This window comes from Mytilus californianus, unplaced genomic scaffold, assembly GCF_021869535.1.
Source record: "Mytilus californianus isolate M0D057914Y unplaced genomic scaffold, xbMytCali1.0.p SCAF_2, whole genome shotgun sequence".
Classification (NCBI taxonomy): Eukaryota; Metazoa; Mollusca; class Bivalvia; order Mytilida; family Mytilidae; genus Mytilus; species Mytilus californianus.
In genome coordinates, this window is record NW_026262668.1 from 57,104,595 (window position 1) to 57,121,005 (window position 16,411).

At 31.8% G+C, this 16,411-nt stretch overlaps 1 protein-coding gene across 1 annotated transcript in view; it reads right to left on the reverse strand.

The window, feature by feature from the left end:
- LOC127730076 (dual oxidase-like) overlaps window positions 1-5,253 on the reverse strand; it is a 71,052-nt gene extending 65,799 nt beyond the window's left edge. Inside the window, exon 1 of the mRNA XM_052238123.1 lies at window positions 5,042-5,253. The gene's annotated coding sequence lies outside the window, so the exon portion shown is untranslated. The remainder of the gene's footprint in view (window positions 1-5,041) is intronic.
- Between the last annotated feature and the right edge of the window lie 11,158 nt (window positions 5,254-16,411).

Consider the following 16,411-nt stretch of genomic DNA (forward strand, 5'->3'; position numbering starts at 1 on the left):
CCCCTCTGTACTTAGTTGGTGTAAGTAGTTTACCAATTATCGTGTCCCTAGCTTCTGTCTGACTGTTGTGGTCTACGCTGGCCTCGGTGTTGTGTGGCAGCGGGAACAACGGCATCTTGTGGCCATCCACTGGGTGTAACGGTTAGCGTTGCGTCTCCTTGTAGATGGTGGCTTGTTTTTCTTTTTCAGGGCCGGCTCAGGTTTCCTGGATAAAGTATCTGGTTCCTTAGCCTTGATCCAAGTAAGCTGCACTGATACCTTGTCAGAGCTGGCGGTAAATTTTCAATCCGGCTCTTTTCCATCTAACTTCATTGTTACCAGTAAGGCTTTCAGTTCATTAGGTAGTTCCATAATGTTTGTCAACGAAGTATACGATTCTAAGTTCAACTGATGAAGAATTATGAATTATTTTAGTCCTGTGTTTTTATAATTTGTTTATTTCAATTGAATACTCAATTGAGAAAGAAAAAACATCACGTTCATTTTGAATTGTTATAAAAAAATTTCCAAGCGCGAAAAAAAAAATTGGATGGTTAACCGCCCCTTCTCTTGAATCGACCAATCTATCAAAGGAATTAATTACTCTGAGCTATTAATTCACAATTAGTGGTTAACACGTCAGTCAATTTAGCTATGGGAAATGTGTGTAGAATGCGTTAGAAATGTAAAAAATGTGTTATTGGGAGATTTCAATAATCTAAAGATGAACGAAACTAGAAACGAGGTAATCAAAGAGTCAACAAAAGAGCAACAAAATAACTATATAGGCGGAAAAGGGAATCTCTAGTACCTTATTGTTTAATTATCGTACCAAAAACTTGGCTGATTGGCAAAACTCAAGGATTAAATTCTTTGCTTTATCTTCAGAAAGTTAAAAAATGTATTAACCAGGGGGAAGATATACACACAGCCACGATCGTGACCATGACCTTACCATGCTTACCCTCACATAGCCCCATGCAAACAATATAATCAGCTGTCTTTCATATAAGTAATTTGTTATAAAAATCATATAAAGGTTGTAAATGAACTTGTTAAATAGATCAAAGGGGTCAAATGGTGTCATGACTTATGGTGAACGTGATTCACTTGGCATTGATGAAAAACTCTATTATTTTAGTTAATATGGTAATTCATAATTGTAATTAATTGGAAATGAAATTTCTTTAACAAGTGAACTACATGAAAATGTAGATATAATAATTCATTATACTACTGAACGATCTTTATTGATTTTGAAAATTGCAATAAGATTTTTAACAAGTTGCACTTATAACAGAATTTGTTTCTCTGTGTTAATTTTTTTCTCTCTCTCCAAATATATAACGAAACCACCGCAAAATGCATTCCCTTGCTGTTACAAAGGAATTCCCGATTGTAGCTAAATATATGACAAAGATCACGCCAGCACATTTTCAAAAAAATTTCCTATGTCTAATGCGAATAGTGTACCTTTCTAAGGAAGCAACGACTTCACTGAGGTATCCATCGGATGCCAAATGACATGCTTCGTCTTTCTAGAGATGAATTAAATATCAAATATGTGTGTACGAACAATTTTGATTGTGGAAATTATTAAGACATTGCATGGTTAAATTTTGATTAAATATACTTAGTACCCAATGTAGTATATGAATAATCATGCCATATATTTGAAACTATCAAAGAGTACTGGGAAGAGTATAACTAACAATATACTATGTCACAGTTGAGCTTTACAATTTTTCAGTTAAAAACGTTTGTAGTTAAAAAAAAATCTTAAAATTTCTTGAATTGATCTATAATGTCCAAAAAGATTAATCTGCTACTTTTGAATTTAGATGAGACAGTGAATACAGAAGAAATTACAAAAACATAGCAGAAAATGCAAACTATATGTATATGAAGGTACACTCAATCATAAATTGTTCATTTTTTTAAGTGTCATTAGGGTATTTTTAATGCAAAGTTGACTAGTTAACTGCATTACCATATGTTTAATTTTTAACAACTACATTATACTTGTTACGTTTTTTGTTATTTTTTTAAGAACACATACGTCTATTATAAATAGTTATAATACGAAATAATAAAACAAACCTAAATGTCTCTTGGTATTTTCATTTGTGTCGTTTGGTTGCTGCCTCATTGACGTTTACCCCTCCATCTTTTATTCAAGCTTATGATACAAACCTTTATGCCACCAAATTACAAATGAGAGACATCTTGATATGTTATGCGCCTCTCAAAACTCTTTCCTTTTAATCATTCTATTTTACTAATTTATCTATGTTTTATCAATTATCGTTATGTCCAAGTTCAAATATGTTGTAAGTTGTATATATAAGTGTAACTACAATAAAAATGTGTCTGTCTACAAGCTAACATGTACAAATAGAGCTCTTAAAATCGAAATGACTAAAGTGATTTTTTTTTTTAAATCGGAATATGGAATAAATGTCATAGTTCCATATTCAAACAGAAATATATGAAACGGAAAAAAGTATAATAGTGTCACTTTAAATTATCGAGACCAGATATTGAGAGGGTTAAGCAAGGAGGTTGTATGAGACCTTTTCATACAACCTCCTTGGGTTAAGTATCGCAACAAAAAATGGAAAATTTGTGACAAATCTTGTTCGGAGTTTAAAAGCATCCAATCTAAAACATTATAAAGCCCTTCCTTTTTTTATTTTGGTAATCATGATATATTAATATATTTGTTGGTTACGTTTGGGTATTGTTTTGCTTTATTGTTTATTTTGTTTTTGACATACACAAGTACAATGAAATCTTTCCATAGAAAAAAAATCAGAAAACAAGAAAGTTGATCTACCTTTTCCGTCTTGTGATGTACGGTTATAATAGCATACCCTTAATTGTTAAAATTGAAGAGATCGTTTCCAATTAGAGACATTCAATTCTTTATTACTTTTCTTGTGGTTAAATTTTCGAATTAATATTAATTTCATCTATTTTATAACTTTTTAAGCGTCCAATGAAAATGGTCCGAATCATAACCAAGCATTTATATTGGTTTAGATATCACATGTCATACACTTTTACTTTAAAAGTTCATTCGAGTGAGAAATTATAGCTCGATCTTTAAAATGTAATAAATAAATACAGCAATGATCACAAAACGGAACTGATAGCCGTCTTTTGGTGATATAAAAAATCAATAGTTTATGAAAGTTGCAATCTTATATTTAATATGTAATCGACGGTTGTTGATATTCTCCTTTAATACATTGATTTGTTAGAATTAAAAGCTTAAATGTGCCTTGAAAGAAATAAATTTAAGCCAATCGTCCATTCAATAAATGTCTTCTTTTGAAATTTAATTTATATGATTTATATCTTTATATATATAATAAAAAGAGTCAAATCATTAACCTAACATTCATAAGTTTTTGTAAAATACGTTGATTAGCAAAAATACCCCCCAAAAAAATCCATTGAAAATAATAATAAAAAACATTGCTAATTTGAGAGAGAGAAAAATACCAATTTCCAAATTAATCAGTAAACTCTATAAAATACAGCATGTTTTTGATTATAAAAAATAACATTCAAAGAAAAACAGCAGTTGTAGGTATTAAAACTGAAAAGGGGTGCATATCAAAAATCATAAGGAAAATGCAAGAAAACTCGTTTTCAATCGAATAACATAAACGGTATAAATTTTTTCTGCACCAGATGCGCATTTCGACAATCAATGTCTCTTCAGTGATGCTCGAGGCCAAAATATTTGAAAATCCAAAGCTTATTAAAAATATGAAGAGCTATAAACAAAAAAAGGACCAAAAAGTATAGCCGAAGCCGGGCAAGGAATCAGAGCTTTGCATGAGGGAGATACATTCCGAAACGTTCCCTACCCTACTAGTAATGATGGTGGTCGTCCAGAAATTTGTAATTGCATTTTGACAGGATTTTCACCTTCGCCATTTAATATTGGTTTAAACAAATATGTGAATATGTCTGAAACCTTTCATATTTTTCAAATCGAACTATTTTCAAGTTTTTGTGAAAATTGATAAAGAAACGCAAAAATAGTTTTCCAGAATGTTTTGCACCAATGACTTGATTACATTCTCTACTTTCTCTTTCGACTACATGGTAGATCAGTCAGTTTTACAAACAATTAACGTGGCATATAAAGGTTGAAAAAATGTTCAAAGTGAAATTTTTCTCACTTTTTTCTAAATAAATGATCTATTGTTAGAGATGTTTGTGAATGACAAGTACAATTTGTTTGCAGTAAAGTATATAATGACTACATCATTATCTTGTTATATTACATTATCATTGTCACCCAAGGCCAATGTCCATTACGTGGTCATTGTGGCTAATTCTTTTGATTATTAAACAGTGACCTTCTATAACCAAAGTATTTTTTTTGTAAATGATTTCTCAAACGCAGAAATTTCAGTTTCCGGCGTTTAAATGTATTTTGATATTTTAGTACTTTATATATAAAAGTATATATGCGTTATGAGAGGGATAAATGAACTTTAATTTAGAACTATCATATCAACATGGTGTAAATATACGTTCAAGACGAACGGAACATTCCCCCAATCACGCCGAAGTTTTGGTTGTTTTTAAAAAACTTTAAAATCTTATGGAAAGCTGAATGTGTGAAAAAAATTGCACCAACCTATATAAAACTCATATCGTAAATGTGCGATATAAAAAAAGTGAAAACAAAACAAAAATACAGATTTCTTTTCCGATTATTCGTGTATAACACATAGTTACCACCACATAACTTATTTATATTAACAACAAAATAAAAAAGAAAAAAACAACATATGAACATCTAAGATGAGAATTGGAAAGGTAAACACTCGCTTGAATTAATCAGGGATGTAAGACTGTATCAATTTCATAAATGGTGAAATTATAAGATTTTGAACCGTTAACAATTATGCTGAGTTTACATAGCCTTGTCCCTCGTTATAATTAATTTCATTAAAATTTCAAAAAAATGTACAGACTGAGTTAATTATACATGTATTACTTTCTGTTAAATTAATTAGACAATGTCATTTTAACTTACCTGTCAGTCGACAGTCTTCTTCAGTGTTTCCTTGTGTTTTTTACCGTTGTCAGTTAGAGATGTTATTTTTAAATGATATTTAAACTCTGCAATCCCTTTGTCCTGCAGCGCATAATTAGGTTCCGGAATCGGGAATGTTTCTATCTCCATGAATCCGGGTTCGACTCCATCTTGATTAAAGTGACATAAGTATTGACAGGGATCGTATACTACGGAAATAGGTTTTACCTGTAAAAGGTGAACAAAGGTAAACTTAGTTAATGACTATGTTTATGACTTGTAGATAGATATAATGACAATTTTACTGTATTATGTTGAAGAGGAAACATTTTCATCTCTAAAAGATTAACGATTCTGATTGGATATTTGTTGATAATAAATAAATAAGATTATTTTGCTAGTTTGAATTTGAATTTGAATTAACTGTTAATTATCAATGATTAAGGAAACTGTAACAAAATTCTTCAATTGCAACTTTGAAATTAAGGATATTTGACTTTTATGTCCTACCATTTATGTACATGTAAAAGGCACCCGAAATAAGGATATTATAATAAGTTTAAACTTAAATGATTGTAGCTTCTTTCTGAAATAATAACCAACATCTTAATCTTTTTTATTTTTTGGACTTAGAATATCTACGCGTTTACCAATATCTTATTCAGAAGTAAAAATATTTATAGCATATATGCAAGTATCAAATTCAAAGTTTCCTTGTAAAGAACCTTAACTCAGGGAATGGCAGAGACGGATTTAGGGGGGGGGGGGGGGGCGCAGGGGACCGGGCCCCCCTTTTGTGGGAAAAACTTGGTTTATTTTATAGGGAATCACTGAAGCATGACTGGAGCAGGGCCCCTCTTAGGTAGTCAGTGGGCAGTCAGTGGGCCTCCACTTATGAAAATTTCTGGATCCGCCACTGAATGGTACATAGAAAGACAATTAATTCAATATGTTATGGATTGGCTCCATATTGTTTGAGATGGTGGTCAATGGCGTTTAAAACAAGTATGTAATGGTTTTGCATTTTCCTGAATATACCAATAAAATGAGAATGGTTGCTTAATGTCAAGAGCAAAATATTGCATGACAACAAGGACGTTAAATGTGAATGAGACAAGTACTAACATATCCTGCTTTGTATTAGATCAACACGTTATGACGGATTCTCAACGTGCTAGCTCACAAGGTACTAGTTCGATGGTAAACATCAACCGGTATCATCCTACTCTGACGCATAATAATAAATCCAGTGGCGGAGCTTCCATTGAAGCAATGAGACAACTGTCTCACTTAATTTTTGACCAAGAAAAAAATAAAGGAGATAATATGTACAGTTTGTATGTCGTAGTGATTCTAAGCATTTGACTACTCTACTGCTTACACAAGTATTTCTCTTTCTAAACTTATGACAGTTTCAAAGAATTGGCTCATTTTTTTAAATAGAAGAGTCCTGTTTTAGCAAGGGACAGATACCTACTAAATACCACTCAAACAAAAGTTCTCATAGAGATGCCGGCTTTTCATTGACAAAATATTGTTACATCGTATGACGCATACTTCATACAGATACTTCTAAAAAAATGGAAATGAAACTTGCTGTATTAATATCATTAATCTTCACTTTCCCCTATGCACATGGAGCTGCTGACCAGGCCGCGGTTTCCTAATGGTTAAGTTGTAGTCATTCTTTTTTTTTTACTGAAGCCAATATGATTTAGTTAATCGTTATGGAACATTTGTCTTATATCTGACCACGTCGTAGCCAGAACCCTGTCTTCTCTTCCTAGTTATGGCATAAGTGATGATTACCAAATGATACTTATAACAGGGATTTAATTTCATTCCGCAAGACGATGATTGTCATCAGTGGAACAGGAACACCCTACCGTACCGATGCACCTACTTGAGTCTCTTTGAGTTTATTGGTATGGTTCGTGTTGCTAAATTTTTCTTTTTCTTGTACTGTTTGGTGGATAATTGTTTATCTGTTCCGCGTCGTTTTTCTTATGGATATTGTGTTATCTGTTTTTCATCGACCTATGGTTTTTGATTGACCCTTGGTATTGTCTCCTCATTTTTTTTTTCGTATTAAACGACTCTTTGTTTTCTCTTTACATATATACAGGAAACAGTTCATGAATATTTTTTTTAAAGACACTTTTTTACAATTGCAAAGTTTTGTGCTTTTGTGCTTTTCAAACATTTTGATCATCTGATATTATTTTAGTTGCCTTTCTTTTTAGCCCCTTTGTTTATACAGCCCATTGTATCTATCCCTCAATGGCTGCACTCACTTAACTTGATTAAAGGCAGATTTGCCAAGAACAAGTTTCGGATGAAAGAATTTTTAAAATGTCAAAAACGTTAAGTTTGTCGGCCAAAGAATGGACCATAGACTACAAGTGATGCAATACCTTTTACTGTTGCTTTGGTCAAGATGAGCTCAAAAACAAGCTAACTAGATTTACTCCTAAACACTATCATTTTCATGTTCAGTTTCAGGTTTGAATCTTGTAAAGCGGGGATTAAACAATTGTGATATGAAATAACAAATTATATTTTAATTTACTAGTAAACATAAATAAGAAGATGTGGTATGAGTGCCAATGAGACAACTCTCCATCCAAGTCACAATGTATAAAAAGTTAACAGTAATAGGTCAAAGTACGGCCTTCAACACGGAGCCTTGGTTCACACCGAACAGCAAGCTATAAAGGGCCCAAAAATGACTAGTGTAAAACAATTCAAACAGGAAAACCAACGGTCTTATCTATATATAAACGTTTGAATTCAGGAAACTAACATACTTTTTTTAAGATCTTATCTAACAGAGTTTCATTTTCAATTAAAAGTTGACATAGTTTACGCCTATACGTAAAATAAGATTATCGTTGATATCCTAAACGACCTCCTACAAGTTAGCTGAACGGAAATATAGAAAATTGAATAATAAAATGACGGGAAGAGCCAATTGATGACACCTTTATATGGAGTAAGTCCGTATAGAGGGAATTACATTCACTAATCTGCTAAAGAAATAAAAACATCCTGAATCACGAACAAAATTAGCTGGAGGTTATTCTTACTAAAAAAAATTGTAAAATTAAAATTAAAAATTAAAAGATTGAAATTAATCTATTTATGTATTGAAGAAAATTCATAATGATTATGCATTTTTTTGTCACCGGAAAAGTATAAGAATAAAAAGATACAACTAATTTTACCCATGAGATGCTTGTTCAGTCACGTAGCATTTAATTTTTTCTAATAGATTTTGTACTGATGTGGCTATCGTTTGCTGTTCATAGTTTCTGTCTATCTATCATAGTATTCAAGATAATAAGCAGAAATGTTAAAATTGACCAAAATCACCTTTTAAGGACAATCACTCCTATACGAAGTCATTATGTGGTTTCTGTCATATTTTGCATGTTTGTAAGCCTTGTATTTCTAGTTCTAGTTGCTGGTTATTGTTTTACTATGTCTATCATAGTAATTTGAAGGAAAAAAAACATCATTATGAGCAAAAACTCCCATAAGAGTCGATTGATAGTTTCAATTACATATACATTATTGTAGATATTGTTGATGTTTACAGTTTCTGTCTTATTCATTTTTTTTTTTAACTTTTTGACAGAAATGAAAAGTATGTAATATTAGACATTCTAAGCATTTCGGTTCCTAGGTTCCTATCCGATTTATCTATCAACGTATGTAACCGTTTTCAAGATAAAAGCCAGTTACTTGTATTTTACCCTTATGTTATATTTTTGGTGTCAATGCTGATAGGAAAAATATTCTCCAAAACGGACAATGATGTAAATGAATAAAAGGTACGTACGCTAGGTGCGCTCGGTCCAAAATTGTGGTAAACGTTCAGGTTTTGAATGTCTTATGTAATATTAAAAATCCCAACACTGGTAATTTCTAATACGACAAATATATTAAAGAAGACTTTAAAGTAATGCCTTGGATTTTTTTAAAAGTGATAATATATTTTGATAATTTCTAAACGGATGTGAAATTTTGGTTTGCTTAAATGGCAATTTCATTATTTTCTTCTAACGACCGTATATCCAGATTATTAGTTTTTTTCTGTATATTATACTTATAAACCAGGAAGACTTCATAATGCAGCACATTTCTGCGAATTTGTAGGTAACTCTACATTATGAACTTGAAAATACAGATGTCAATCATAGTCAATCATCCCACGTTAAAATGAAGAAGTAAAGTTATGCAGTGCAATGTCAATGTTAAAGATTTTATGGATTTCAAATTCAATATCTCAATTGCCATAAAAACATAAAACAAACAGTATAAATACATGCATATAGTGCATGCTTTTAAAACAATACTTGCACTTTAGTTTAACAAACTTCCTAGTTTCGTGTATCAAGAGTTTCTACGTATTCAATTCACATATAGCCGACTATACAGTAGGGTTTTTTCTCATAGTTGAAGGTCGTACAATGATCTATAATCTATCTATCTATCTTCATATTTCCGCACTCAGTCACAACTTTGACTATTACGTGCTGTTGCATGCGTGGCTTATTTACAATTTAAAAGAAATAAATTTTCAGTAATTTTACGTTACAAAGACGTTAAGCACGATATTGCGTCTCAAATGGTAACGTAAATTTTTTTTACGTTTTACGGCGATTAATGATTAACATGATTATATTGGGGATATTTTTTTTATTTCGCTTGCAATTTCTATTTTGCACATCAATATTGATACTTCTTAATGTTTGGTTGTACTGAATATGCGTGAAATATTTCCCACTGAAAGTAACGTAAGCAACAAACAACAAAATATATCGTATTTGGGTAATGCATAAGTCTATATGAAAAAGAAGATATATACGGTATGATGAGTGCCAATGAGACAACTCTCTACCAGAGACCAATTGACATAAAACGTAATAAAATGCAATGTTTCCCCATTTTGATCCGAAAAGGAAGAAGATATATATTTTGATTTAATTAAAAAATGTTTGTTTTTCAAGTTAAACGGGTCTTGCTTATAAAATTCACTGTACTTTCTTTGATAATGGAACAATTAGATTAAGAGATGAAACGATTGTCAGAAAAAAGGTTAATTCTATTCATCTCATATGTTTACAAGCCGTGTATGATATGGAGAGGTATGTAGCCACGCTTCAGGTCCAATTTTATGTTTACTCTCAAGTTCTATACATATGAATCTTATTGCAGAGAAATAAAAAAAATCGCAGTTTTACGCTCCCCAAATTTGAAAAAGATTATTTTTTATCCTCTCGTAATACACAATTTTTTCACAACTAAAGAACCTCATCTAACCGAACAACCCCAGACATCGGATTTTTTTTTATACTTTGTGGTCTTTTTGATAGTATCTGACTATCAAGAAAATTCTGTCTGAGGAAATATATACAGATGATCCACCATAAATAGCGTCCCGAATTTACAACGTTCAAAACGTATGAAAATCGTCCAGTGGACAAACTTGCAAGACATTTGATTTCTTTGAAAACGAAGTCGTTTTGACTACGCAAATTATCAAAAAGTATGTAGCTGTTTCGTAGAGTTAAAGTACAATGACGGAAAAGCAATATTTATAGCATGCAACAAATCTCAATTTTCAATAATAACGTCGCAAATGACAGTTTATTTGTAAAAAGCGGCGAAATCCGACATTGGACATCTTGCAAGACATTTGCCAGAAGCCGTTGCCTTTTTATATGTGGTGTGAGTGCTGCAAAAATTCGATTTTGATATGGTCTATATATGCACTTTTGTGAGCATAATTTACACAAACGAAATTTCATATAATCTTACATTTTGAAACCTATAAATTTTGATAACTTAAGATTTTCCTAAATCTGACCATAATGGACACTTTTTGTTTTTGCCAAAAAATAACGTTGGTTGTTACAGGAACGCATATTCAGTAATATTGTAATACTTTATATATGAAGCATATCATTTATTCGAATTTTCGCGGATATAACACTGTTTTGAAGAACACAAACACCCCTGCTAGAGTTATTATGCGTATAGTCTGTTACGTCTGACACGCATATTTTGGACGTTTTGTCAATATGTTGTCCTTATTTTAGACTATTGTAAAATATGATAAATCAGTTTGTAGTTTTTTTCGGAATAGTTTTTACTAGTCTAGTCTATGGATAAAAAATTTATATAACTTCACTGTTATGAATCTATAGAAGAGCTGTTTATTAGTGTGGACTGGTTGATTACACGATATTGACGCAATAACGTGCGTAACGTCATAGCATTGGTGCATAGAAAAATAAAGTAAAAATATAACAGTGATTAAATAATTTTTTTTTGTGGATTGTTATCCTATGTAAGATAAGATAAGATAAGATATTTTATTTCCAATTATGGGCCCCAAAGGGCATAAACATTACAACATCAATAATTTTTCATAATACAATACAAACAATGAGATAAAAAAAAAAAAGTTAAACGAGAACTATTTAAGTTCTTAAAGAATACGTAGATAAAGAATCTATAGTATGTTGTTTTTTTTAATACTAATGCATTTTTTATTGCAAGTGTGGTTGATATAGATAACAAACAAGCAGCCCAAAAAGAAAAAAAGAAAAATAGATATCTACATATGTATAGTACACAAAAAGTTGGATCAATTAAATATATAATAATTAGCCAAAAAGAAAGTAGAAATTAAACATGTCCATGACTCATCCTGTGTCAGCAGCAAATAGGAAAGCATTATGGTTTCCTAAAGGCAGCTGACACCAGGGGGCGATACCTTATGGGCCATAGGCATGTAAAATGTGTGTAAATGTCTCTTTCCTACCTGTATCAAAAGCAAACAAGGAAGCATCATAGGTAACTTGAATGCAGTTGATACCAGGGGACGATGCCTCAAGGATATAAGAGAACATTTGAATAAATAATAAATCTTAACAATTTTTTTTTTTTTTAATCGGCTAGTATGTTTGTGATATTCAGATGAATATAATTTTCTATTATGTATATTTCATGGTAAAACTATGTACATGTTATGCAGTTTTTAGAATATTTGTGAAAGAGCAGATATAGAAATCTGCTCTTTGAAGCCGTCGACTGTTGTACAAAGGATTGCTGGTGTAGGAAGTGGGTTCCATTGTACTATTGTATGTGGATAAAATGAGAACTTGTAAGAATCTTTATTTGTTTGAATTTGTTTAAAGTGGTTGGTATGTTAATGTCTTGTTCTACTGTCTGATTTAACGAGAAGATCTTTAGGGTAGATTGCTATGTGTTGATGTATGATCTTATAGAATACCACTAGTCTTGTTTGTATACGTCTCAATTCTAATGTAGGCCACTGTAAGTGATCAAGCATATTTGAGACTGAGCTGGTATTGTAATATCCATTACATGTATAGCGAGCAGCTCTTCGTTGGACCATCTCAATTTGATTGATTTGGTTTTTGTTGTGATGGTCCCAGACGCAAGAGCTGTACTCAAGCTTAGGTCTAACTAATGACATGTATGCCCTTTCTTTAATTTGTTTGGATGAAACTTTAAGGTTACGTTTTAGAAAATTAAGTTGTCGATTTGCATTAGCTGTTATATTATTTATGTGTTTATTGCATTTGAGATCAGATTGGATGGTTATGCCTAAATATTTTGTAGCTGTTTCAGTTTGGAGAATGTGACCATGAAGGATGTAGTCATGGTTGACTGGTTTTTTTTTGTGCAATTCTAAGTATGGAGCATTTGTCTGGGTGAAATGACATTAACCAGTCTTTTTCCCATTGTGCCGCTGAATTTAAATCCTGTTGTAGTTTGGATGCATCATCTATGTTTTTGATGTTTCTATAGATGATGCTGTCATCGGCAAATAACCTTAAGGTGCTGTGTTGTAAATATTCTGGGAAATCATTTATGTAAATAAGGAATAAGATTGGGCCAAGGACAGTGCCCTGTGGCACTCCAGATGTTAACCCAATTTTTTCTGATTGTTCTCTATCTAGCATGACTGTCTGTGTACGATGGTGTAAAAAATCACCAATCCATTCCAAGGTATTATTGTCTATGCCGTAGTATTTTAATTTGTAAAGTAACCTTTTGTGAGGGACTTTGTCAAAAGCTTTGACAAAGTCCATCACAACGACATCAGTTTGTATGTTGTTATTGTTGTCTCTAGCAAGGTCCTGTATGAAAGATAGTAATTGTGTCTCACAAGAGCGTTTTGATTGGAAACCATGTTGTAAATCATATAAAATATTGTTTTTTTCGAGATGTTCCATTTTTTGACTAGCTATGATATGTTCCATAATTTTGCAAAGTATACATGTTAGTGAAATTGGCCTGTAATTTATGGCATTGTTTTTGTCGCCTTTTTTGAATGCAGGACAGACATTTGCATGTTTCCAGTCTGTAGGTATTTTATGAGTGTTAATTGACTTTTGAAAGATGAGTGTGATGATAGGACTGAGATGATCTTTCATTTCCTTTAATACCTTTCCACATAGTTCATCAGGGCCTGTGGCTTTATTCGGATTGATGTTATGAAGTAGTTTGTTGACGCCCTTTTCTGATATTTTAATTTCATTCATTTGTGGATGTGATGATAAGTTTTTTACTGGTATTGGATCTGCAGATGATTCAGTAGTGAATGCTTTTTGAAAATGCTCGTTGAGGATGTTCGCCTTATCTTTGGTGTTTGTTATGAGCAATCCATCCTTTTTTAGTGCAGCTACACCTGAATTATCATTTCTCATGCTCTTGATATATGAGAACAGGTTTTTTGTGTGTGCTTTTTGTTGGTACTTCCAGGTTCTTCAATTGGAAGGTCTAGGATCATGTTTTCAATATAATGCCAATAAGCTGAGCGCATGTCTGCCTACAATGTTTTTTTCATATGTTTGTATTTAATTTGCAGATGAGGATTTTTCTTAGATTTTTTTATGCCGACGTTTTGTTTTGTTAATCTTAATTCTTAGTTGGTCTGTGATCCAAGGCAATTTCATTTTGTGTGTTATTTGTTTTTGTGGTATGTTAGTACTGATGGTCTTTATAAGATCTTCTTTGAATTTTAGCCAAAGTTCATTGGTGTTACTTTTATTATATATAGTTTTTATCTTTTCTTCTAGTACTTGTCTGCTTTTTTGAATTGACAAATTTGTCTTGCTGGTTTTTTGTTCCTTTTCAGTGATATTGTACATTCAGTGAATACGATGTCATGATCTGCATTCCCAATAGCTAAAATACTAAAAAAACTAAATATAATTGCTTATATATCTACTTATTTGAACTCTAATGGCAATCATACCAGATCTCCTTATTTTCATATATTAGTTAAACGTAAAAGTTTTGAAAAATAGCAGACATATTCGTACTATTCAAATTAATTTAAATAAAACAAATGAGAATATTGTACAGAATTCTCCGTGTCAGTATTAAAATTGTAAGTGAATAAGGGTATGATTAGATGTGTTTTGGTTAATTTTGTTGGTTGCCTTCTCATTTTAGACATTGCCACAACTCCAATACGTAAATATTTTGGTAATATTTTGAAAATGACTGCAAACTTAAGGAATTCACATTCTAGTGGCCAATTCAATGATTAAACAAAGAAAGCTGATGAAGAAATAAGTAACACAAAACAAAGTTTAAGAAATGTTATAATGATTATCATAATCATGATTATCATAATCATTACAACATTTCTTAAACTTTTATGTTTTGTCTTACATTTTTGTCAGAGATACTGCAAAAAGTAAAGCATACATGGAACATCCCCTGGAATACAATAACCAGGATACACATATTCTATTAATTAGTGGCGGCAAAACGTAAAATTGTAGCATTTAAGAAGTTACGTGTAGTGTACTGTACTTGTATGTAGGCCGGTATGGTCCACCAAGTCGTGATGCAGATGATAAAACGCTTCTTGTACTTGACGACACCAAGTCTGACTGAACAGTTTCTCTCACTGCAATGGCATGCGCTTTATCAAGTTAATTTAAGGACGAAAGCTTAAGATATTCAATAGAAATTAATTGTGAAATGTAAACATATGTATTTAGCAGGTATATCACTTATCAGAAAGGGAATTTTACATTCTTAGTGTGTGCACTTGTCCTCATGTACCAACAGGCAGGTGTAAGTTATTATATCACTTAACAGACAGGGAATTTTACATTCTTAGTGTACAAAATGTAGCACGTATAGAAGGATACTTTTATTAAGCCTATTGGATATGCACACACGAAGAGACCCACCCTTTCTGTTTTACATGGAAATGATTTAAGGTCGAACTCATTTATTCGCAACTTGTTTAGACTCGGCGCAGTTTAGAGCTTGTCATAGACATTTGTCTACTAATTGCGACTGTACCAAATATCCCTTTTGGTTTTATGGTGTTGTTTGTTGTATTTTATAAATTCATCAGATGTACACTCCACTTCATATTTTATTCATATCAACGAAACTCAAATAATTCATCCCGCGGTTTTACTGGGGTGTAGAATTATGGTTAGCTACGTCCTCCAGTCCGGCAGGACAACTTGGAAAAGTAGGGCATCCGTTGTGCTGCGCCGGATATATAAATACGCAGCTACGTCAAGAAATGGGAGTGGACGTAAAGTTACATAAGAATTTTGAACCAAGGAAGAAAACTATAATATATATGATTTTAAATTGAACCACCGATCACATAAGTTCACAATTTTTATTTAATATGTACTCATCTTAATTAATTCTCATCAGGTTAGTCAGAAAGGATGAAACATGACTCTGACAGAAAATTAAATTTTGCTTTAAATGCATTTAATTTTTGTCATTTCAGATATGATAAGTTAAATGTAACATTAAAAATTACAAATTATCATATTAAAATATAATACTGTATAACATTGGTAATTTTTCGTAAGATGATAAAACAGTTATGTCATATATCAGTTAATTTTCGTATTCTCCTAATCAAATTGTTAACACGAATATACACAGAAAATTATCTTACGGTTTTTGTTATGTATTTAATAGCAATGTTGTAGATACTCGATACAACTCAAACGATTTTAAGTTTTGTGGTCGGCATACTAGAATAACAGATACTGTAAACAGGGAAATTTTCGCGGTAGCAGTTAAAACGCGAAAATTAAACGACCGCGATTTAAATACATGTAAAACTGTACAGTTTGCAAATTATTTATGAAAAACTTGTATATGACACCACCGGTACATCGCGAATTCAAAACGTCGCGAATTTAGATCTTATTGGCTAGTAAATCGCGAAAAAAAGACGATGCGAAAATTTCCCGGTTTACAGTACTGTTACATAAGGAAGCAATACACAGTAAGAAGCTTAGTTTCGCATTTTGGCCATGGTGAATTTTTTAA